The 24,696-nt window shown below is 37.9% G+C and overlaps 1 protein-coding gene across 14 annotated transcripts in view; it reads left to right on the forward strand.

Moving 5' to 3' along the window:
- lingo2 (leucine rich repeat and Ig domain containing 2) overlaps positions 1-24,696 on the forward strand; it is a 374,701-nt gene that overhangs the window by 321,642 nt on the left and 28,363 nt on the right. The gene's annotated exons all lie outside the window — the stretch shown is intronic.

The raw sequence follows: 24,696 nt of genomic DNA on the forward strand, positions 1-24,696 counted from the left end.
AAAGCTGAATTTTCAGCATCATTACTCCAGTCTTCAGTGTCACATGATCCTTCAGAAATCATTTTAAAAAGCTTTGTTTTTGAACCTTAATATTTTTGTGTAAACTGTGATACACTACGATTCAAATGTTTGGGGCAAGTAAGATTAAAAAAAAAGAAAAAAAATGAATACTCTTATTCAACAAGGCACATTAATGTTACAAAGGATTTCTATTTCAAATAAACGCTGTTCCTTCGAGATTTCTATTCATCAAATAATCCTGAAAAAAGTATCACATTTTCCACAAAATATTAAACCGCAAGAAGCATTTAACATTGATAAGAACAATTATTAATAATTGAGCACCAATAATAATTGATAATAATTGAACACAAAATCAGCATATTATAAGGATTTCTGAAGGATCATGTGACCGAAGACTGAAGCAATGATGCTGAAAATCCAACTTTGCCATCACAGAAAAAAATTACATTTTAAAACATTAAAATAGAAAACAGTTCATTTAAACCATAATATTTCATAATATCACTGCTTTTACTGTATTTTAGATTAAATAAATGCAAAAAAAACCTTTTTAAACAGGATCTTTTTAAAAATCTTAATTATTTCAAACTTTTGAGCCGTAATGTATTCATACAGCATGTCCAAGTTCCTTAAAGTCGAGACCAGATACTCAGTATTTCAGCACTATGCTTCCTGGACTAAGTGATAAAGGTTAAGGCTGTAACTCTGTAAAGAGTCATAGAGAGAAAAATGGGGGCCAGGGTGGTACCTTAGCAGTATCTGTACAGTTGCCATAGTGACTGGTGATTCCACTCCTCCATCCATCACCTGGTAGCAGCAGGCGAGCCACAAATAAGGAGCCACTCACTCCCATAATTCCACTGCACTACCTGACAGGCCGGAGATTTCCAATCTGCCTCAGGGGCAGGGGAACAAATCCATTCCCCCACTGTCAACCCATCCAGACAGAAAGAGCAAGGGAGTGGGAAACGGCGTACTGCATTTTGGTCCCATAACTACTCGCTCAAAGGAGAGTGCACAGTATCAGAGGAGAGAGGAGGGACTCCTCCAGTCTTTCAGTGCGAGTCATGCTACTCGCAACGGCCAGCCAAAGAGCAAAAAGCTTTCGACCGGGTGCAGTTCAGGATAAAAAGTTCACACAGTCTTCCTTAAAGGGATAGTCCACCCAAAAATGAACATTCAATCTTATGTTGTTCAAAAACCTGTATGATTTTCTTTCTTCTGTGAAATTCAAAATGCTCTTTTTCCATACAATGGAAGTAAATGATGATCACAGTTTTTATTTGGACAATAATTAACCCTTCAAAATAAAGTCACCTACATAAATGAAAATGGCACATGCTGTCGCAACATAGTCCACTAAAACGTGCTGTTACTGTGCAGCTTTCCACTGAAGAACAACTGCAAAGTCTTTTTGTTTTCACACCCATGAAAGATCTGTGAAAGCGTTCGCTCTAAAGTGATTGCTAACAATGAGTAGAAAGCATTATTATACACCTGTCACTCAAAACACATTTCTGCCAGTAAAAGGCCCAGGTATTCTCCCATATGGCTTAATTGAAACACATTTGCATGCAGAACAATTGTTCTGTTCTATTGTCATGTCAGTTAGGGGATTTTAAGTGCTTCAATATAGAAAACATAAATACATTTCCTGTTTGAGACCAGCATGCTGTATTTAATTACTTGCTTCCAATTTAATTAATCTTTCTGTTCTCTCTCCTTGTCTCTTTCTCTCTCTCCCTCTTCTGTTTGGGCGACAATGATGTTGGTCACAAAAGGTGAGTTTATGGACTTTTTTTTATGCAGAAAAGAATTTTGGTATTCATTTTTAATCAGCAAAAAAAATTACAATAATCCTTTTATCTCTGGAGGTGCTTACAGATATATTGTATGATAATACAATGATAAGAAGAATAATTTCAACAGTTCTGACGTATTTGCTGTCCAGGATGTGCAAATATCTGTCTACGACTTGGCATTGCTTAGATTTCAGCTAATGTAAATGACTTGACTCTGAATGGGATGGTGAATATGTGTGTATGTGTATGTGTGTGTGTGTGTGGTGTTAGACTGAAAGGATGATGGCATTTCAATCTCCTCAACCTTCATGAAAAGATATTCGTCCTTCGTCTTTTTTCTCTCTGCACTCTGTCTCTTTTCTCTTTTTGCGGTCTGATTGGCAGCTCTGGTACATAGAGTTGGGTCTGGTCTTTCAGTTGCCATGGAAACTGCCCTCTCCTCTGACTGCAACCACGCTTGTGGACCGCATCTCTGGCAACTCAGATACTCACTGCATATAAAGATTAATAAATAAACTGACTGAGAGAGAGAGGTTGGTTGGGGGGGGGGGTGTTTGTATGAGTGCTGTGATGGAGTTAGTATATGTGCAAGTCTAACCAGTAAGACTCAAATACTAAACGCATTGTAAACCAAAATGAATGCTATACAGACTACCAGTACTAGCTGAAACTGTGGAATTCCACTGCTCCAAGGGATAGTTTGCTCAAAAGTGAAAACTGCAATCATTTACTCACCATCAAGTAGTTCCAAACCTATATGAATTCCTTTTTTCTGCTGAACACAAAAGAAGATATTTGGAAAAATGTCAGTAACCAAACAGATCTCGCCCCCCGTTGACTACAATAGTAGGAAAAATAAATACTATGGAAGTCAATAGGGGGCGAGATCTGTTTGGTTACTGACATTCTTCCAAATATCTTCCTTTGTGTTCAAGCAGAACAAAGAACTACTTGAGGGTGAGTAAATGATGACAGAATTTTCATTTTTGGGTGAACCATCCCTTTAAGCGCTTTTAAAAAATGTACAATAATCATGTTTTGTATGTCATACAATTACTTGTTCTCTGGAGAGACCTGTAGCAGTTTATTATCTTTTGCATTGTTTTTATAGACTTTTTTTTTTTTTTTTTTCTCCATCTTGTCTGCTGTTTGAGGAGCCAGTAGTTCACCCACACAGACAGTTGATACTTACAAAACAAATGCATGAAACTTAATGTCTTCGTAAAGCAGACATGTTGTCAAAAATGTGAATTCTCTGTCTGGTTGCAAGCAAAGATCAGTGCCAGCACTACGTTTGGAAAGATCATAAGCCACCGTTGGCAGAAAGCCTGATCATGTAATATGCACTGCTGCTTTCCATTCATCGACTTCCAAATGACCATGCAAAATCTATATGAGGTTAGAATCCATTACAAGCCAGCCCACTTATTCATCAATGCTCTGGAATTTTGATAAGGTCCAAAATAATTTTAGATAAGCTGAAATGCAATGGAGCTACACAGAAATGTTCAGCTTTTCTTATGTTGTGAGGTTCTAGAGGGTCCAGAATGTCAGTTAAGGTTAAGGAACACATGTCAAGACTTGAGACCATGAACTAAATATAATATGAATGTTATGATTTTTTTTATTATTATTTTTTAAGGGTAAGGAAAGGAATGGTAGCAAATTTATAATAAATACAAATTATTTGCAATATGGAGGTTTCTGTCATTATAAAAATATGAGCAAAATGCTTCTTCAGTAACAATGAAACATTAAAAATACTTAAAATATAAAAGGAATACAGCAAAGGTTTACTGATCTAAAGGGAATCTACACCAAACATCTAAAGGCATAGTCAAGCAGAAATTAAAACTCTGTCATTTTCTTACACTCATGTCGTTCCAAATCTGTTTGACTTTCTTTCTTCAGTGGAACACAAAACAAGACATTATAAATAATACATTAGTCGTTCATTTCTATGCAGTTACTGTTATTGTAGACTGGAGCTTTCAAGTTTAAAAAAGATGTGAATTAACCTGTTGTTTTCCACAAAAAGCTTGTTACTTTAAAGTTTGGGGTCAGATTTAAAAAAAAAAAAAAAAAAAATATATATATATATATATATATATATATATATATATATATATATATATATATATATATATATATATATATATATATATATATATATATATATATGTTTTTTAAATGAAGTCTCTTATGCTCACCTAGGCTGTTTGTTTGAGAAAAATAAATCAGTAATATTGTGAAATTTTTGTTATATTTTTAGTCAAATTTTCAGTAATATTATTACAATTTAAAAGAACGATTTTGTATTTTAATATATTTTGTATTTTTTTTCCAGTGATGGCAAATCAGTGTCACATGATCCTTCAAAATCATTTGAATATGCTGATTGGTGCTCAAGAAACTTTTCTTCTTATTATCAATTTTGAAAGCAGTCGTGCTGCTTCATATTATTGTGGATGCATTTTTCAGAATTCTTTAGAAAGTTCAAAAGAATTGACATTCATTTAAACATTTAAATTAACAATTAACATTTAAACACTATAAATGTCTCTGTCACTTTTTGTCATATATTATATAAGTGTATTTCTTAAAACAATTACTGACTCCTAACTTCACAGTAGTGTATATTAGACATTGAGGAAAATATACATGATTTCTGTTCAGTTCATGCCTGGGGTTTAATGTTTGAAGGAGTAAACATATGCATACTGTGTGTGTGTGTGTGTGTGTGTGTGTGTGTGTGTGTGTGTGTGTGTGTGTGTGTGTGTGTGTGTGTGTGTGTGTGTGTGTGTGTGTGTGTGTGTCTACAGTATGTGTATGTGTGTGTGTGTGTGTGTGTGTGTGTGTATTTATTTTACCACACTCTGACAAATTTGTGCAAAATGATGTGAGCCAGTGCAAAGCAAAGGCTTCATCTCTCTGTGTCAAGAGGTTTAGTGTATCACAATGTCCCACCACTGGCCTTACTTGCTCCTCGACTTGAGCTTCTCAAAAACTTATTTTACAGAGAGTGGAGAAGCAGAAGAAAGAAGCAGAGGGATTTAAAGAGTGAGCATTTGAGAGTGAGTGTCAGTGAAAGGCTCAGATGCCCCATCGAGGCCCAGTAGTGGCCTTTGACTGTCAAAAGCACATACACGCATAAACTGTGCGCTGCACGGGGGGGGATCGAGAAAGGCAAGAAATAGGGAAGGGAAACCTCTCTGTTCCACATTTGATTTTCCATGGCATGTTTTTTTATAAGCTCTCCTCTCCTTTCTTCTTCCCGCCCTCTCCCTAGATACTCTAGCATACTGTCACAATTACAGGTTTAAAGTCGACAGCAACTAGCAGGAAACCAAAGCTGTGGCATCATAGATTTCACCAGGTACCTCTGGACCACAGTGACACTAAACACACCAGTGGTTTCACTTTACACCATAGGGACTGTCAGGAGAGTTCTAATGCAGTGCTTCATAACTGGTTTCGCTTCAAGATCCATATTTGTGGTGACCCAACACAGTACCAAAACTGTTTATCAAACCCAGGCTCATTTGAAATATGTGACTCTGGCTACATTTCTGCAAAACCACAAAAAACATACCCATGCATACAGTACATTTCAGCGCAGTTTCCAAAAAAAGTATATTTAGCGTTTAGAGTTTATAGGATGTTAAAATGAGATTAGCGTAATCTGGTCGTAAATTTATCAGTATGTCAAACTCATGACCTCGGAATTGCTTGGCCTATCCTAACTATGCACGATTATATGATTTGCTGCGCTTTTTTGCAACAGACATACAAAAATGTTTTGGTTGTGACCTAAAACGACTGCTCTAATGAAATGAGTGAACACCGTTTATTTTATTTTATTTATTTTTTTATTTATTTATTGTATTTTTTAGCATGTTTGATGTTGCTGGTTAAAAGGCCACAGACACGTAACTTGAAAGGGGATATCTAATCACCTCTTCAGAGAGAAAAGTCCTAAAAACATTCAAGTATCTGACGCTCTGGGTGTTTTATCTTTACACAGTGTTCTGGTAATGCAGAAGATCGCGCTTTACTTGGGTGTGCGTATGTGTGCTTTGCTTTGAAGGGTAAGGATCAAACTCTGACTGCAGAGGAGGCACAGTCTGTGCCCCATTAATGTTTCATTAACGCAGACTGCTGTGTGTGTGTGTGTGTGTGCTTGTTTGGGCAATGTGAGAGAGGGGAGAATTGAAAGAGAGACTGTGCAAAGCTAGTGGAGACTTCAAGGATGCAAAGAAAGAATAAAAGGACCTCTAGAGAATGAGAGGTTGAAAAAAAGGTTCTAGTGAGGGAGAGGCCAAGAAGAGGGAGGAGAAATTACATATGAGAGAGAAGAGCAGAGTAAGTAAAAGAAAAGATGTGTGCGGGAGTGCGGGAAGACGTGATGATTGGCAAGAAACCAGACAATAGAGGGAGAAAAAGAGAAGGTGAGGGGGAGAGAAAGAGAGAACGTTTCTCGCTCCATAAATATCAGCACACATCATTGTTTTCCAATGTGCGCACTGAGATAATATACAACCAATAGATTTGAGACAAACGTGATGTCACTGGGAGGCTCCTTTTGGACAGAAATAAAGCCTGGTTACAAACAACACAATCAATTTCAAATTAAAGGGATAGTTCACCCAAAAATGAAAATTCTCTCATTACTTTCTCAGCTTCATATCTTTCCAAACCGGTATGACTTTTTTCCTTCTTCCATGGAACACAAAAAATTACATTTCTGGCCTATAATATTTAATAAACCAAAAGATAACCCAAACAGCAACATACAACACTTCCACAATAGACAACACTGGACACTAGACTGAAACAGAACTGAATATAAATACAAATGATGATGATGATGGTGATTGATGAGTGCACAACTGAAAATCATTAGTGTCCATGTCAACAAATGAGTGATTAAGGCAGATGATGATGAAACACAAAGAATCCAAACAAATGTGACTGTGACAGGACTCCCCCTCCCGGTAGGCGCAACCTCGCACCGTGGAGAAAAGGAAACGAAGAAGAGATTGCGAAGGGATAGCACATACAGGCAGGAGGTGGATTTGGAGGTGGAAGGACGACCAGGAGTGAGCCAAGGGATGACCTTGAGCAGGGGATGACTTTTCTTCATCCAGGCCACAGCCAGGGGAGTGCCCCATGGCGGCGTTGATGGAGGGAGGAGCCATGGAGGAACACTGGTGAGGGCCGCGGAGACAATGATGGCGAGGATGGAACCCACCATGCAGCCGATGAGCCGAGGTGGTGGAGAGATAACGAAGATCTTGGTGGCCATGACGGAGCCACAGCAACGACCTCCCGAGAACGAGATGGGGATCCGGAGGTCTGAGGGTGAATTGGAGCAACCGAGGGCAGAGGCGGATGCTAAGGTAGGGTGGAGAAAGCCGCAGCCGAAGGGGTGAAGGACCAGAGAGCAGCGGTCGGTCCACAAGCCCACAGCAGAGTCGAAGCGATGTCTGTGGAGCCGAAGTGCCGAGGGAGTACGGCGAGGCCGATGGTCCACGCAGAGATCAAGGGTGGAAGCAGCGCAGGGGCAGAAGCCAGGGTGATGGGCCAAAGCAGGTCTTCATGCACCGAAGCTCCTCGTACCCAGGAGGAGATGGCTCCCGACAGGTCCGAGGTGGTGCCATGCTACTGAGCGGAGGCAGAGGTGATGCCGGGGGATTGAAGGGAGATGGTGATTACTGGGTGGCACTGATGGCTGGAGACTGGGGAAGAGATTTAAGACCAATGCAAAAATGAAGAAAGTGTAAAACTCTTGCAGTTCAAAAAGTTTACACCACATCCTACGCTTTCCCTATTCAACTAACGCGGCGCCAGTTTACACTTTCATCGTAACTTGAATACGGAACGCAGTCTGGCGGAAGCTAGATATTTTACTTCATAACTTTTTAAATATGGATATCTGCGATTGTGTTCATCAAAAAAAAAAAGAAAAGTCATATACACCTAGGATGGCTTGAAGGTGAGTAAAGCTTGGGCTAATTTTCATTTGAAAGTGAACTAATCCTTTAAGAACAGCCAGTATATTATTCAGAACGTCAATTTTTGTTACACTGTGTTACACTGAGGAAAATATGTCATTCAGGTTTGGAACAACATGAAAGTAAATTATAATTTTCATTTTTGTCTTTGCACGTTTGGGATCAAAGTTCTTGTTCTGTTTTCCTCTGTGTTTTCCTATTTTCTCTAAAGGTTACCAAACCCTTAAGTACCAGAGTGGTTAGGTGTAAATAATTGCAACTGAGCAGGTGTATATGCCTATAGAGGTGTGAAAACGACTTTCACCTGATCTTCTGTTCATCTTTGATATTTCATTTTCACTCAGCTGGCAAAAAACATGCAGGGGTTGGGAGGGGGTCTGGACCCCTGCTAGAGAATTTGTGAAAGTCAGGCACAAGAGGAAATTGAAACTGATGGCAAGATAACTGGTCATGCCTTTCACGAATGGCATGATGTTGTTTGAGAGATGAAATCCTATGACATATGATGTAGGAGGGGGTATTTTGTCACCAGACTTCTGTGCCAAGGCCTGAGTCACAACCTCCACCCACACATCCTGCACTCCACCAACACATGAGGGAAGCACTACAAAAAAAATATTTACAGATGTTCATACAGCAGCTCACAGTAATATTTGGAAGGTATTTAACAAACACTTGAACTTCAGTATTTATCAGAGTCCAAAGCTTTACATGATGAAATTCAGCTAGAGACTGCAAACAGTCTCTCATAGTCCTCAGACTCTTACAGATCATTTGAATCTATCCAAATTAAATTTTGCTGCCAAAGAATATTAGCTAAATGAGGCTGACTTTTACTGATAAAAATGAAGAAAAGCCATCAAGATATATATTAAAATGACTAGTTGCCACAGTTAAAACTCCAGGCTTGGGTCCCCTATAAAAGAAAACAAATACACAAGAATTTTTCATATTTTGACGAATATTATATAAATGTAAGGTTGGGCTGAGTGAAATGACATTAATTGTTTTGTGTTTTATCATTATTTTACCAATATATTTTAACTCCAGTAGCACATAATAGGCTGTTCCATTGTGACAACTTGCTATTTATGGGGTGAAAACATGCCTCCTATTGGGCAGTGTGGTTTCTTTTTTCCTGCACAATAACAGTGTTAAATATTTTTTTTTGTTTGTTTGGTTGGGGTTTTTTTATTGCAAGACTTTAAGGGCCGTGAACCACCAAGACATCGGGCCAACGTCGTGCTCTGGGTGAGACTCTGTTAAGGTTGGTTTTTCCACACGTCAGCTCTAGTTGGGCTCACATCGGCAGCAGTTTGCCCTCTTCAGGGTGTTTGCCCTTATTAGCTGTTCAGTTTAGCTATCGAGTCTGTTGTGATGAAAGTGAGCAAAGAAGTCAAGACAGCACAGACATAGGGCTGTTTTAATTTATCGTCATCTACCATGAGCATTCCAATACATGAATATTTTCATAACAACATGAGCCGTCTAGAATGAAGACAACGTGCCCTGGTTTCTCCTATAAGTGATAAGATAATATTTCTCAAAAATGTTACAATTCAAAAGTTACAATTTTTATAAAAAGGTTATTATTGTAGTACTGACTGAAATATTACATTATAAATACATTGCAGATAATTCTCAAAATGTTGAAAATAAAAACCGGTAAGAGGTAAAAAGCCCCTTTAACAAAGATAACAGCTGATGTTCTTTTTAACTAACCTGCTGTAAGTCAGCAAATCTCAGAAGAAATGTCAAAAGTATTCTGTTCACTGCAACACAAAGAAATAATTACTGAAGGTGTGCAATCTTTTACTTCCCTCCTTAATGTAGCCATATTACCGCAGGGTTTCCAAGAAAACGGGAAACGGTGATGTGTCACAAATTCCCTCCTATGCAAATGGAAACAGCCTGCAAGCGCCTGTTCACCTTGACAGCACAGTTAAAAATATTGGGAGTGAGATTTTCTGGCTAGTTTTTAGTAGTTGGATAATTATATTAATAATGCATATGAGAATAATGTGCACTGTAAAGAAAAATGGTTCTAAACAATACCAAATTACACTGTAAAAAAAATCCCAGTAAAATTTACGGTAAAAAAACGGCAGCTGTGGTTGCCAGAACTTTACTGTAAAAAATACAGTAGCAACGTAAAAAAAAATCTGTTAAATTTACGGTAAAATAACGTATTTCATTAATATAATGTTCATTTACCAACCTAATGAAGTACTAATATCTGTTTTGTACCTTTATAATTCACTGACGGTCACCAAACACAGTGGTGATAAGAGTGTGGGAATGTCAATTTACGGTTTTTCACTGTAAATTTTACAATGAATTGTTATTTTTCACTTCCAAAAACTATGAATTTAACGGTATTTTACCGTAAAATTACATTAAATGTACCGTTAGATCTATTACAGTTATTCACCGTATATAGTACGGAAATTTTCTGTAAACCAATTGACAGTTTTTCACCGCAGCATTTTTACAGTCTTTTACTGTTAAAATCATGGTTATTTTTTACAGTGATAGGGTTCTTCTGCTTGTAACAATAGCAGAACCCTTTTTAAAGGTTCCATAAAGAACAATGCTTTGAAAGTGCTATGGAACCTCAGTAGTGTGTTAAAGGTTGGTAGGAAACCAGTTACAATTTGAAAGTTAAAATTTGTAGACATTTTAAGAAAGAAATCATTTACCCGTTGAGAGTGTGTTGACAGTCGATGTATTTGAATGGCTAAGCTCCAGAAAACCAGTAATGATGTGGCTTTGATGGTTACAGATTTGAAAAACAAAAAGGTGGGAAAAAAAGAACCCTAAACTCTAACACAAAGAACTATTTCAGCATGTAAAGGGTTCTTTAGTGCCATGCAGTTCCAAATAGAACTGTTACTATGTGTAAAGAACCTTCAAAGAACCATCTTTTTTTAGAGTGTATATGAGAGTGTAAACAATGAAAATGAGGAGAAATGTCTAGGCTGAGGCTGAGATAGCATGTTACATCACACACTGAAGGTCTGCTGAATATTCATTGGCATATTCATGACATTTCAACCAACCAGAATACTGTTTTGAAGGTGAATGGAGCTTTATTGGAGCTTTAAAGCTGATGTCTCAGGTCCTGGCAATGCAACTTTGCTCAGTGCACAGAACCAGAATCTCCACCATTACCAGACTTAATTTCCCAGAAGTCACACTCACAAACATAGCAGAACATTCTATACGTACCATCTCTAATCATCAAACACTGCTGCCCATATAGACTCTACAGTATAGTGAAAAAGCATTTAATGGATTTCATATGGGCTTGAGAGTGAGACTATACAGTTGGTTCTGAACAGTGCATGTATGTTATGAATTAATATTGTATTTTATAGGGGAGATAGAGTGTGTCTGAAAGAGAGGTTACCAACCTTCAGAAAGCCCCAGGAGTATTTCTTTTGCCATTACTTCTACTATTATTATTATTATGTTATATAATATATTGTTATATATTGGATCTGTCTCCTCGTGCACTGCTCTGGAATATAATGAGCCATGAAAATGGGGAAAACCTGTTTCGCCAAAACAGCCCCCTGGTCTGTGCTGTAGCATTGTGCGTGACTGTGGAAAAACTCGACAGGAAGCAGTAGGGAAAATACATGATGAGAGGAGGAGAGGAGAGGAGAGGAGAGGGCAGAGAGATAAGGAAGAGAGAAAGTAAGAACAGTCATCATATATACAGTATGCCATGCAGGGTAAGATGGGGTAAGAAGTTTAGTTTTTCTCTTGACCATAGACAATATTGTTTTTGTAAATATTAAACTCTTGGTGTATCCTTTGACTGCATCTGTTTTCTTTCTGTTTATATTTACAATAAAATGCTGAAAACTAGCAAACATTTTGTGAACAGTGATGGCCAGTAGCGTCACTAATGTCACTTTTCTGTAGCTATGATTTCATTTTTAAGTTGGAGGTAGCATTGCGAAACATAGGCTAACATTACATTTTTTCTTCATAATCTTTCAGCAAAGACATAATCTGTACAGTTTGTCAGTTGTTTAGAATCACAACAAGCGATTTAAATTAACAACTCTTATGAATCGGTTCAGGTGTTTAGAATTTGAATCCATAGGAGCGCTTCCAGTGTAAGTGACTCACTCACCTCAGAGTGAATCAGTTCAGTTCCCCCAAAGAAGCATTCAGCTATTTGTGCTCTTCGACTAAGCAGTACTTTGCCAGTTGTGTGGGCGGACACTTTTTTTTTTAAATGTTCATTCTATGGCCTGAAGATAAAGTTGCTTTAAATGTCAAAGATATCTGACACACATTTATCAACACATATTCAGGTGGGTTGAAAACAGGTTTAGGGGAGAACCGGGACGAAAGTACCATTTTTCACAAAAATGTCATTTTAAAAGATAATGCTATGTATATGTATATTTTTGCTGAGGTCAATAACTCACAAGTGTGGTCTATCAACACCAGGTGGTATTTTGTATGGCTCAAATGTAGAATGGCTTATAATTTCACTTTGAACATAAATTGCACATTGTTACTGTCGACCCGTCAGTTGGGATGAAAGTAACACATAGGTGGGTCAAAAGTAACACAATACAAGCTATATTTTTTGTGTTAGTCTTGTTTTTATTAAATGTACCTGACTATGACCTTGTTAATATGTAACTGCAAACATATTTTATCCTTTATCTTTGCAAAAAAATATTAAATTACATTTTCATTTTAAATTGACAATTTCAGTTTCATCAAATGTTTCAAAAGTAACCCGACAGTACAAACTTGAATTGTTTAGAATATGTTTTTTTTTTTTTTTTTTGGCAATGTCAATTTATTTGATACAAGTTTTTTTCAACAGTATGAATAATATGAAAATTAAATTAGCATAATATAAATTCTCAACATAATGTAACAGTAGTATTGTTTCCAATCCAGTTGTTTTTATGCATAAATTCAAAATATGCATAAAAACACCTGAAGAAACACTGCATATAATACATACAATGCATAGAAACACTGTCAATTCATATGTGGAAAAGCTAAGGTATGGCTAAAAACTAAATGTGACTATGATAAATGTAAACAGATTGAGTGAGTAAATGGTGACATACAGAAATCAGCAACAGATATGTCCAGAAACGCCCTCTCATAAACATCTGGCTGAATCAGACTTCTGTCTGTCTTTCTGACCCTCACTCTTGGCATATTCTGCTAGTATAATATGACATAAACATGTTTTAATAAATGCTGCAACACAACTTGTTATTAGAAATTTATTTACCTTACTCGAAAACTGCTTTCCGGACCTAACCGCGGGAAACAAAACACATGATATTTAGCAGCTCCGTCAAGGGTTGCGTGCTGAACGTGCCATCATAACTTGGAATGCAAATGTAGTCAGGGCTCTGAGAAAATCGCTTTGTTACTTTCGTCCCGTGTTACTTTCATCCCGGTTCTCCCCTACTGATAACTAGCTGTACGTCCAAATATATTTTGAGGGGTTTAGGTGGGACACAATGGTCATATTGTGATCTGTGCGCTTGTTTGAGTTGATTGTCCAACACTGTGTAATGCGAAAAGATTAACTGAATTTTTTTTTTATCTGGTTTTTAAGTCAGAATTGTAAATTGACACTCATACATTAAATGCTAAAGTGTTTGCAAAATTGCAGTAATGTACAAAGCCTACAAAGTGCCAGACAGGTTTACACCTTTAAAAAAAACATCTATGATCTTTATCTGAACACCGTTTAAAGCATTCACTGTACATGACCTTGCTCGTAGCAGGGATATTGTGTAAGATTATTTTCTGCATGATTGTTTAACTGTAATCCCTGTTGATATTTCTACTGATTTATTTCACAGCTCTCTGAAATACTTGGATTGATCAATTGAGACATTCAGCGGTCAGATTTTACTTTTATCGTCCATACCATGCTTTTGAAATACTGCTCCATGAAGCTTCGAAACATTTACCAATCTTTTCAAATCAGTGGTTCAGAGCATTTAACTCATTGAGTCGATTTCAGCAAACGAGGCATTCTCATACTGTTTTGAACCTTGTTTTAACTGATGATTCATTGCTAGATGGCATTGATCTGTCTAATGGTTTCTTGGGTCAGTTTAGTAGTAGTATACATTAAAATGTTTTTAAACTAATTTCAACTCAAGCCTTCTCGGGGTCCTGATCTGTTGGGGTTTATTGTGCGATAACTACCTGCTGGATGTTAATTATGTCTTACATATCTTAGCATTCAGCAGGTTTTAAAAGATTATTAGACAAGATTTTGTTGCAAGTGTACATTATTGAACGAAGCTGAGCGGAAGTAAAGCAAATCAGAGTAGAGAAGGCAAGATAATAGATTTAACTGACATTGGGGGAGACACTTAAGTTCAATTTAAACTGGAGGAAACAAGTGAGCTGTGTCAGGAAATTACAAATTAGGTTCACAATGAGCATTTGCTCATCATTTAAATAATGGATTGTTCAGTAAATTGGACAATTTTCTTGTTCATGCATTCATAGTTATGCATGTGTTTTTGTAAAGTTTCCACAAGGTTTATATGAGGGGGAGATACTGTAGATAAGCACAGACACATAAAACATTATATTTATAATCACCATTTCTATCATTTTGTCCACATGGTGCAACCTAAGTATATAAATAAATCTATTTTCATCATCTTCTATGTTGCACCAAACAGGCATTTTCAGAGTATTGTGAGTGATAATAGCCCTGGGCTTTAGGATTGTTACAGTACAGTGTTTCAGGGATTTCACAAGGCTACTTCTAAAAGTAGAACAATGTAAGCTGTGTAAGGGTGAAAAAGAAAAAGCCGCTTTAAAACTTTTAGAACAAATATTGAACTGTGTGGGTGTGTGTATATGTGTATGAGGTAGGGATAGAGGTGGAATGACAGGTCAGCAGTCTTTAGCCTCCAGAAAGCCTCAGGTGTTTTGCAGTCCTGTTTCTTACTGCCAGGAAATGCATGCAGCTATAAAAATGGGACACCAACTAACCCATTAGGCATAAAGAGATGTTGGTCCTGGGTGTTTGTTTGTGTATGCATGTGTGAGGCGGATGTTCTCAAACTTGCCTGAAGATGATCTCCTATTTATATAGCAATCATCAGGTCTTTCAAAGCAAGAACAAGGGCAATAGTAATGATATAGGACACATCATGAACCTTATCTGCCTGGCTCATGAATATTAATTAGGTGAGATAGTGTGCTTCCAGTGGTTCTAACTGATTTACTGAAAGATGTGGACAATTGCTTCTATGGTCATCTATAATTTTATTAGTTCACAAAAAACAAATAAGTATCATGATTGTTTCAAGACAGTTAAAAATTACAGTTATAATGGTTGCTTATCCCAGACAGCATTTGAGATCCCAAATATTTTTTTTTAAAAAAGGCAGCGGCTATTTGCACTAAGTACAAATAGCAATAGATGCTATTTACACAAAGTGAAAATAGCATATCTTAGTGATAGATGCTATTTACACCAAGTAAAAATAGCAATATATTCTATTTACACTAAGTGACAATAGCAGCATTTTCTTAGATATATGCTATTTACACTAGGTGGAAATAGTGATAGATTCGATTTACACCATGTAAAAGTATCAGTTCTTTGCAATAAGAGTAAATAGTAATTAGATGCTATCTATACTTTATATTGGCAGATACTATTTGCACCTCAGTGTTTTTGTACATTAAAGGTGATAAAGAGGATCTTTTCGTCGACTGAGAAACCAAAGACTGTTACTGAGTTTTTGAAATGAGCGCATGCGTAAGAACAACCCCCCTTCCTTTCGAGGGAACGCCTCCCAAAATTCGTGCACGAATATTGGAACACGAGTGTTTACCACCGGCATTCGCTGTATCGTGTTAGTGGATTCATTATGTCGGACTCACCGCAGGTAACTCATAATCTGCAGTTGTTACTCCTGTCTCCGGACAAAAACATCACATGCGGCGCCTGTGGAATGTGGAAAGTTACTGGAGCGCGCGCGTCTCTCACAAGGAACGTCATGGCAGTGATTGACAAGCCAGAGGGCCAATCCACGCATGTCTCTCACAAGGAATGTCACGGCAGTGATTGACAAGCCAGAGGGCCAATCGTTTACGCGATGTTCGCGTAAACGATTGGCTGATGTTTTTAAGGCCCTACCTCGTGCACAGATGATGTATATTAATATTATTCCTTTCAGTGCACCTAATAAATAGTCTTTTATCAGTTAGTAAAGACAGTTTCAAGTAATATTGCAAAAATGTATAAAACAAAACATCCTCTTTAGCACCTTTAACAGGATGCAATAATATCATAGAGTGTTAAAAAAATTAAATGGATGCTACCTTATTGGGAGAATAAAACCCCTTCCTGCACCTTCCCCTAACTCTACCCAATAAACACTTTTAATATTATTAAACACTCGTTCGTTTATTTCCACTTTTAGAGCATTATTTTAATTTTTATTAAAAATAAATGTGAGCTCGGCAAAAGGTGGACTCGAACTCGCTGCTATCGCATTAAAAGCCAGGACTGTGAGCCTTACTCACTATTGCTGCGGCACTGAAATATTTAGCCCATAAAAATATTGATTTTAATACTGATGAAATGAGGTCACAGACGTATGTTTGTTGAGTAATTTACACGGCTCAACCAATCAGAATCAAGGACCGGAACTATCTGTTTTATAAAATTATTTAAAAATTTGGAATTGACAGTGACCCACTCAGTTGCCTGCTATTTTTCCTAGACTGGTTTCCTCATGAAAAATGTTTTTATATGCACTACTTTTTGCTGTAAGACTCTGTGCTATGGAGAATGTGCATCTCAGTTGTCAATCATTCAGTTTTAAAATGTGTGGTAGCTTTTGCAATGTGTCATCATGTCATTCTCCAAAACAGTAAAAAAGACAATGGTAACCATCTGTTCCAGCTAGAATGGACTGACAAGTGATTGTTCATACCAAATGCAACTAGTCCTGAACCAATGTGCTTGCAAACAAGGCTATAGGTGTATAGTGAAGGTGTACTATATATGTCAGTGTATAGCTCTTGCCATCAGTCTGATTTACAGTAAACCCTTTCTATTATGGCTGAAACACTTTCTGGTTTTTAAAATGCTTTTGCCAATAACTATAGCAAAAGTTTAACAATATTTTATCTGAGTTTCTCACTAGATGGATATGTTTAGTATAGCTTTTTCAGTTTGACACTCATGCCCTCAAGAATTGTTCCATTTTTCTTGTTTGTTGATAGTTTAGATTATTTATCAGATGAAATCGAGTTGCAGTATTAATTTTAAGCTTCATTATACTCATAGGCTACAGTTGACCTCTTTTTGTCAGCTGTTCCATCTGAGGGTTGCCGCTTCATAAACTAAGCTTTACGCATTTGCACTTTAACGAATGATGCAGTTTATCCATTCAGAGTGCTATTAGAGAAAGTCTAAAAGCACTATTAGCTGCAAAACTTCAGTGGCATGTCTCTAGCAAACTGTCTTTCGTGGCTGAATGTTGTATGATTGGATGCAAAGTGTAACTGTTTATAAATCTTTGCCTTATTGTTGGCGTTCAAATGCAAATTGCCTGGACTAATTTGTGTGTTTACACTAAGTGTACTAGAGGGGGTACCGTAGGAAAAGGAGTTGCAGAAACATTGATTGAGTCGAGAGAGGCTTTTTCATCAGCGCTGAATGAGAAATCAATGATTCATAAAGATGAAAGACTGTAAAGTATGCCATTACTAAAAATTGGTGCTGTACACCTTTGAAGCAAAACCCTTTATGGTACTTTAAAGCAGTGGTTCTCAACTTATTTAGTTTCAGAGCCCAGATATTACATTGGATGGTGTCAAGTGGTGACCCATCATAGTGTCGTAATTGCTTAAAATCTAGGAAATCTATAAAACATTAATATGAATGACATTTCCTCCTCGAAAATGCATAGCTACTGTAACTTTACCCCACTTAAATGCATATCTGGGACAAAAATAATTGAGTAACAATTACGCATTTATAAAACTAGTTGTATTGTCAATATTGATTGATTGATTGATTGATCGATCTTTTTGCAGTTGCATGATTATATGGTTAGTTGCATTATCATCACTGTCTTTTTTCCCTGCTCTACACAACTCTATCTGAACAGACCTGCGGCCCACCAGTTGAGAAGCGCTGCTAAAGAGTAACCATGAGTCGCGAAGACAACAACGCCTGAGTTACATTTATCATATCTGAAACATATTGTCAGATCCTATTGCCTCTTATTCACATTCAAACGATATTGCGACACGAAGTGATCCGGACACGGGGCTGGAAATCATCAGATTAATGGTGAGACTGCAGAGGGGACACAGACAGCATGTCTGCCTAACTCTAGATTCATTCCATTAGTTTGCCTCCACACTGTGGTCCCGCTCTAGTACATTTCCTCTCCTCTCACATCACCTCTGTTCAATTTAACGCTGTGTTGCTGCTCGCACTCCAAGCAGGGCCTGCCAGTGCCATATCACGGCTGCTTTTCCATTTGACAGCACACACACACATACACACTCGCACAAGGAAGGCTGCCTGCTGCAATTAGCCGGGTTTTAACGAACCCTGCAGACGATCCTCGCTTCTCCTATAGGGACGCCAGTCATGGCCGCTTGACCAATTGCACGGGGGTGATAGGGCGGCGCGGGACGGGCTGGCAGAAGCAACCAGAGCATTGAAGATCAATCCAAAAGCCCTGGATCTTTCTAGCCAGGGAGAGAGCATAACCGATGCTCATTTTTAGTGTATCTTCGGCTCCCCACTTGTTTACAGTAATCCCCAAGGCTCTGTCCATACCTCACTGGATTAAAGGCTCAGTTGTTTGGGTGCGAGAGAGATAGAGAGGTCTGGAGAAGATTGCTGCTATCAGCCTCAGCGTGCTGCTACTGTACACAGCAGTAGATGTGCGGTCAGTCCCTGTTCTCTAAGCTCAGTAAACAGAGACTTCGTGTTTAAAACCCGGGTCAGACTGTTGCCGGGGGCTCCAGACGTCTTTTGCTGTCCGAGTCAGTTAGAAAGGTGACTCCCTTAATAATGCTGGCGCCTAGTAATTCCAACCTTGTTAAAATTAAAAATTATTATTATTAACAGGGCTGTCAATGTAACGTGTTAATTTAGTGTGTTTAATTATAAACAAAATAGTGTGATAATACAATTAATGCAATTAATCATGCCTCGTGACCCATATATTTGGGTCCATAAGTTGTGTGCCTGTCCATAAATTCGGTAGCACTTTAATTTTAAGTCCTGTTTCGTGTTACCCCTCCTGTTCGAACTGCCCGCTCTAAGCGGGACTCGAACCCCGGGTCCACAGGCATGGAAGTCGGGTGCTCTAACAAGAAGGCTAAAGACCACGGTCTCTAGTGTCAGTCGCTAAAGAACCTCTTACGATCGGGGGAATGAGGTTTACATACAAAGCTCTTACCGGCCTATGTCTGTTAAACTCACCCCCCAAACCTCACTACCATCAGAGTCACGGCATCAATGTAACCCCTCCTGTTCGAACCGCCTGCTCTAAGCAGGACTCGAACCCCGGTCTGCCGGCATGGCCCTATAATGAATTTTCCCACCATTAGAGCAGTAAAACTTCAATTCTACTGGCCTCGCCAAACCCAACATAATCTCATTGGTTATTGGAGATGCATACTGTTTGATTCTGCCACATACTGTACTATTATGTTTAATCAGTGAGATTAAAGGGATAGTTCACCCAAAAATGAAAATTTGATGTTTATCTGCTTACCCCCAGGGCATCCAAGATGTAGGTGACTTTGTTTCTTCAGTTGAACACAAATGATGATTTTTAATTCCAACCGTTGATGTCTGTCAGTCAAATAATGCGAGTCAATGGTAACACAATTTATAAGAGTCAATAAACACGCACAGACAAATCCAAATTAAACCCTGCGGCTCGTGACGACATATTGATGTCCTAAGACACAAAACAATCGTTTTGTGCGAGAAACCGAACAGTATTTATATCATTTTTTACCTCTAAAACACCACTATGTCCAACAGTGTTCAGCAATCGCTTGGTGAGGTCTGATCGCGCTCTGACAGCGGAAGTGATGTCTCGCGCATATACTTCAATGAGTGCTAGACATCACTGCCACTGTCAGAGCGCGATCAGACCTTACTAAACGAGTGCTGAACGCAGTTGGACATAGTGGTGTTTTAGAGGTAAAAAATTATATAAATACTGTTCGGTTTCTCGCACAAACTGATCGTTTCGTGTCTTAGGACATCAATGTGCCGTCACGAGCCGCAGGGTTTCATTTGGATTTGTCTGTGCGTGTTTATTGACTCTTATAGATTGTGTGACCATTGACTTGCATTATACGGCTGACAGATGGCAATGGTTGCAGTTAAAAATCATCATTTGTGTTCAACTGAAGAAACAAAGTCACCTACATCTTGGATGCCCTGGGGGTAAGCAGATAAACATCAAATTTTCATTTTTGCGTGAACTATCCCTTTAAGTATTCAATGTCATCATATTTAATGCATTTGACATTATAATGGATTCGTCTTGTTCTGTGTGATTTCTGGTGCCATATTCAGCATGTTTAGAAGGATTCCATCAAAAAAATCTATATACATTTTAACTAAACTTAGAATTAAAAATTAAAAAGTAACTTATAAAAGTGCTTTTTACAATATTTGTCGCAAATGACACAGCACTATGCACTTATACACTATATACTGCTTGTGCACCATGTACTCAGTCATGTCATGTATGAATTTTACAAGGCTATTTTGTCATTCAGCATCTGCGACAGTTGAGTGCATGAAGTGTCCAATATTCCACACTTCTTTTGTGGGCTTTTCTTAGTAAATACTGAGATATGTGATATTGAATTAATTAGATTTAAAAATTAATCAATTGACAGTACTAATAAATTAAATTAATAATAAACAGCTTAAACCAGGAGTGTAATGCATAGACCTACATTACTTCTGATGAATGGAGAAGGGGAAGTCTGTCAGACACATCCACACTTTATGTCATTACTCATTACATTTTTTAAGTTCATTACTATATATACAGTTTGGCATGGTGACCACTGTAAAAAGCTGCATTTATTGCAGAGTTTCTGCCTAAGAGCTTCTAATAAGCCTAATGTCATCAGCCAAGCATCCACTGACACACACACACACACACACACACACACACACACACACACACACACACACACACACACACACACACGTACATATGCACTCACTCACAGCACTGATAAATGTATCACCATAGCAAAATGCTGCTACTAGCACAAACATATCTGGCCCATTTATCTTCTCCTTCATAGTTCATATGGAAACACAAATGCATTTCAAATGCATCCATTTCTTTTGGAATTCAAGCTGACAACACCACACTGCGAAGAAGAGGAAGCTGTGGAACGAATAAAAGGGGAAATTGAAGTCTTAAGCAAAAAAGAAGGGTCTTTGTGCATATGTTAATGTATTTTTCTGCAACAGAACCTTGCTAATTTAAAAGACAGTGTGAGTTAGAGTATTTACCACATGCACACTCAATACACAAACACAATCTCACCCCTCAGATGGGGAGAGGAGAGAGAGGTTTGTTTGCGTAGATCCTTGCATACGGTAAACGTGATTATTCTCACAGGGTTGCCCTCCTGCTAATGCAATATCCAGCCCCGCTCCTGACTGTTGTTTCGGCTCGGTTTGCATGTCACAGAAACAGCACCTCAGCACGACCTCAAAAATTCAACAATGTTTAAGGCTTTATTGTCACACTTATGGTGATTTGTATAACATAACATTTCCACTCCTCAGGGTTTCTGTTCAAATCAAAAAATACCCAGTTAACCTTAACAATATATGCCCTGATGTCAGTTTTAACAATAGATGATGCAAAAACAGTATGTGCTATCTGAATTGTGTATAGTAAGTGCAGACTTATATGCATGACATTTAGGTGGTGATTATTCATACTATTGCAACGCAGATGGCTCTGTGTAAGTGTTGGCATTGAATATGTGCGAGCGTGTGTAAATATATGCACGGGGAGACAGTATGAGTGTTTGAGTGTGTCGGTACGTTCAAAGGCAAGACTGTAATTATGCATAAATTTGTCTCTCTGAGTAGGTGTGTGCTAAAAGTCAACAAAAATCAAACAAACTGCTGTGTGCATGAGTGGTAGTTTGTCTGTACACACATACACACTGAAAAAAAAAATCCTGTTAAATTTAGAGTAACAGGCATTTGTTGGTGCTAGTGTTAATCACTGTAAAAATATGGTGACAATATATTATATGTATTACAGGATTAGAATTTGGTGTCTGTGTATTTTACAGTCCATAATTGTATTTATACAACAGTTCTTTATGGTTCTCGAATCTGAGAGGTCTTTCCAGTCATGCGATATACTACCAGTATCGCCACGGTAACTGTTTCACCGTTTGAATCACTCCGCTTTCAGCATTCTCACAATGAGTGTCATGGCGGACAAGCAAACCCACCATATTTTTATAGATACTATTGTTATTTTGTTACTGAATATAGTTTTAAGAGCTTTTTAGGCAAGAATATAGTTGTTTAGACCTCAGATATTTAAACATAGCACCTATTTGAAAATTTGTTTTAGATGCTTTCGGAGATGCGAGCTCCAGACTGTCAGCGATCGTTCAGCACTCATGTACCCACAGAGAACAGCTTCTTCTCAGCCAGTCCTTCAGGAATTTGCCGGTGGCTCTTATGTAGATAGTGTTTAAATATGAGTTATAATTCATTTTGGGTATATCAAATGGGCAATCTTTGGTCTTATTAATTTATTACATTTCATAACTTTATATTTACAGTGAAATTAAATCCTGTACTAACTAGAGAGCTGCTTTTGTATGTTTGACTGAACTGTTTGCTTGTGTTTATTTCCTATTTTAATTCTTATACTGTTATAATGGCTATTGTTGTTAATTTAAATATTATTGTTCAATAAATAATATTTTATATAAATAACATGCCATATATTTTTGGTACTGAGTCCATTAGTGATTTCGACCTTCAGTGAAAGTTGCATTAATACGCCATGAGATGGCAAAAAAGATTGCCTTTATACATCTTACGAGATGCGGCTGACAAATGCATTGACTAGCGCTGTCATGGGAATGTCTTAAATGTTTAAAGGACAAAGACAAAGATATCGCTTTCCTCAGCGGACATTCAAACTGATTTTGTGATTAGGAATATAAGACTTACCAGAAGAATATCACCTAGATGCAGGTAATACACTCGCTCAGGATATCTCTCTCTCATAATACTCTACATATTACAGTGAGTTTCAATGAAGCGACTAAACGTTCCTAGATCTAAAGTGACTTTTTAGAATTAGTAACAGAGGCTTAGGCTCATCTGTTAAATTGTCAACTTGAAATTTGAATCCGTGGTGGAAGGAAGTAGTTCCTCATAAAAGAGGGTTTTTAAAGACACTCTGTTGCCGTTTTTATTTATTTGCATACTCATGCTGTCAAACTGTTGTATAAACGCAATATCACACTCATAGCCATGCGATATGGCTGTATATCAGCACGCTGTGATTACCTACGGCCGAATCACAGCCGTGCTGATATATAGCCATATCGCACAGCTATGAGTGTGATATTGCTTATTTATAATGAACTGATATAACTTTGATAGACCAACCAATTTTATTTGCTAATGTCTACTTTGTACTTAAATGTATATTGATAAGCAGATTAAGCACCATGATTTTTGCTAAAAATTAATTTATGTTTTACATACAAAAGCATAATTTTCATAGTATTTATAGTGAAGTACAGGGGAAAAAAATCTGTTTAATTTATAGTAACAAACAAGCATTTGTGTGTGCGTATGTGTGTGTGTGTGTGTGTGTGTGTGTGTGTGTGTGTGTGTGTGTGTGTGTGTGTGTGTGTGTGTGTGTGTGTGTGTGTGTGTGCGTGTGCGCACTCTCCATTGGCCTTTTGCTCTTGGCCCACTGGCGACCCTCACACCTGTAAAATCAATGAGAAGCAGGCTGCTGAATTTGTGTTATTGCTTGTCCTCCTCTTCACCCTTCTTTGCAAGGTTAAATCTGCATGGATCACAAGTCAACACCACCTGTCAATCACACCCCAAGCTCTCACCACCCCCAGACCATCTCTGTGGTTTTCAGGGGGCAATAATTCATGCTCACTTCATATTTGGCCTTGGTTGACTCAGAAGTTTGTCAATTCTTTCTCGCATTGTTGCAACTGCATCAGTGTATTATAAAAACGTAGAGCTTGTTGCTTAGCCGAGATGGTGAGATTATGATCTCTTAATAGCAATAACAGTATTTTAGTGTTCCATTAACAAGGATTACATGATTTACAAAACAAAACAACTGAGTTAAATCAGCCAAAACAGCACACTAATAATCAAGTGCCAAAGCAACAGCCATTCAGACGGGAATGTTGCTGTTCAAAGCCATAACAACCTCCTCCCATGCACAGCAGTGAAGTAAAGATCTGGGTGGAATCGGAAGTACTATCGTCACAGTTAGCGCTTGAAATCTGTCTTTCCCTTTTCAGTAATGTGCGTGGGATTTCGCATTCATTTTTGCAAAGCTTTCCGTCATGCTACATTTGCAAAGCTTTAGCATGAGGATAAATGTGTTTGTAACCGTTTACATGTATTCATTTATGCAAATGTGCGTATGCATGCTTGCAATTATATATCTCTCTCATCCATGCTCTCTTTCATTATGTGTCACCATCATTAGCGTTATGTGCTTTGAGACGCCTGTCCCTGGGGCGGTGCACGATAGTGTTTACATCACCACTTTCCT

This window comes from Megalobrama amblycephala, linkage group LG23 (assembly GCF_018812025.1).
Source record: "Megalobrama amblycephala isolate DHTTF-2021 linkage group LG23, ASM1881202v1, whole genome shotgun sequence".
Lineage (NCBI taxonomy): Eukaryota > Metazoa > Chordata > Actinopteri > Cypriniformes > Xenocyprididae > Megalobrama > Megalobrama amblycephala.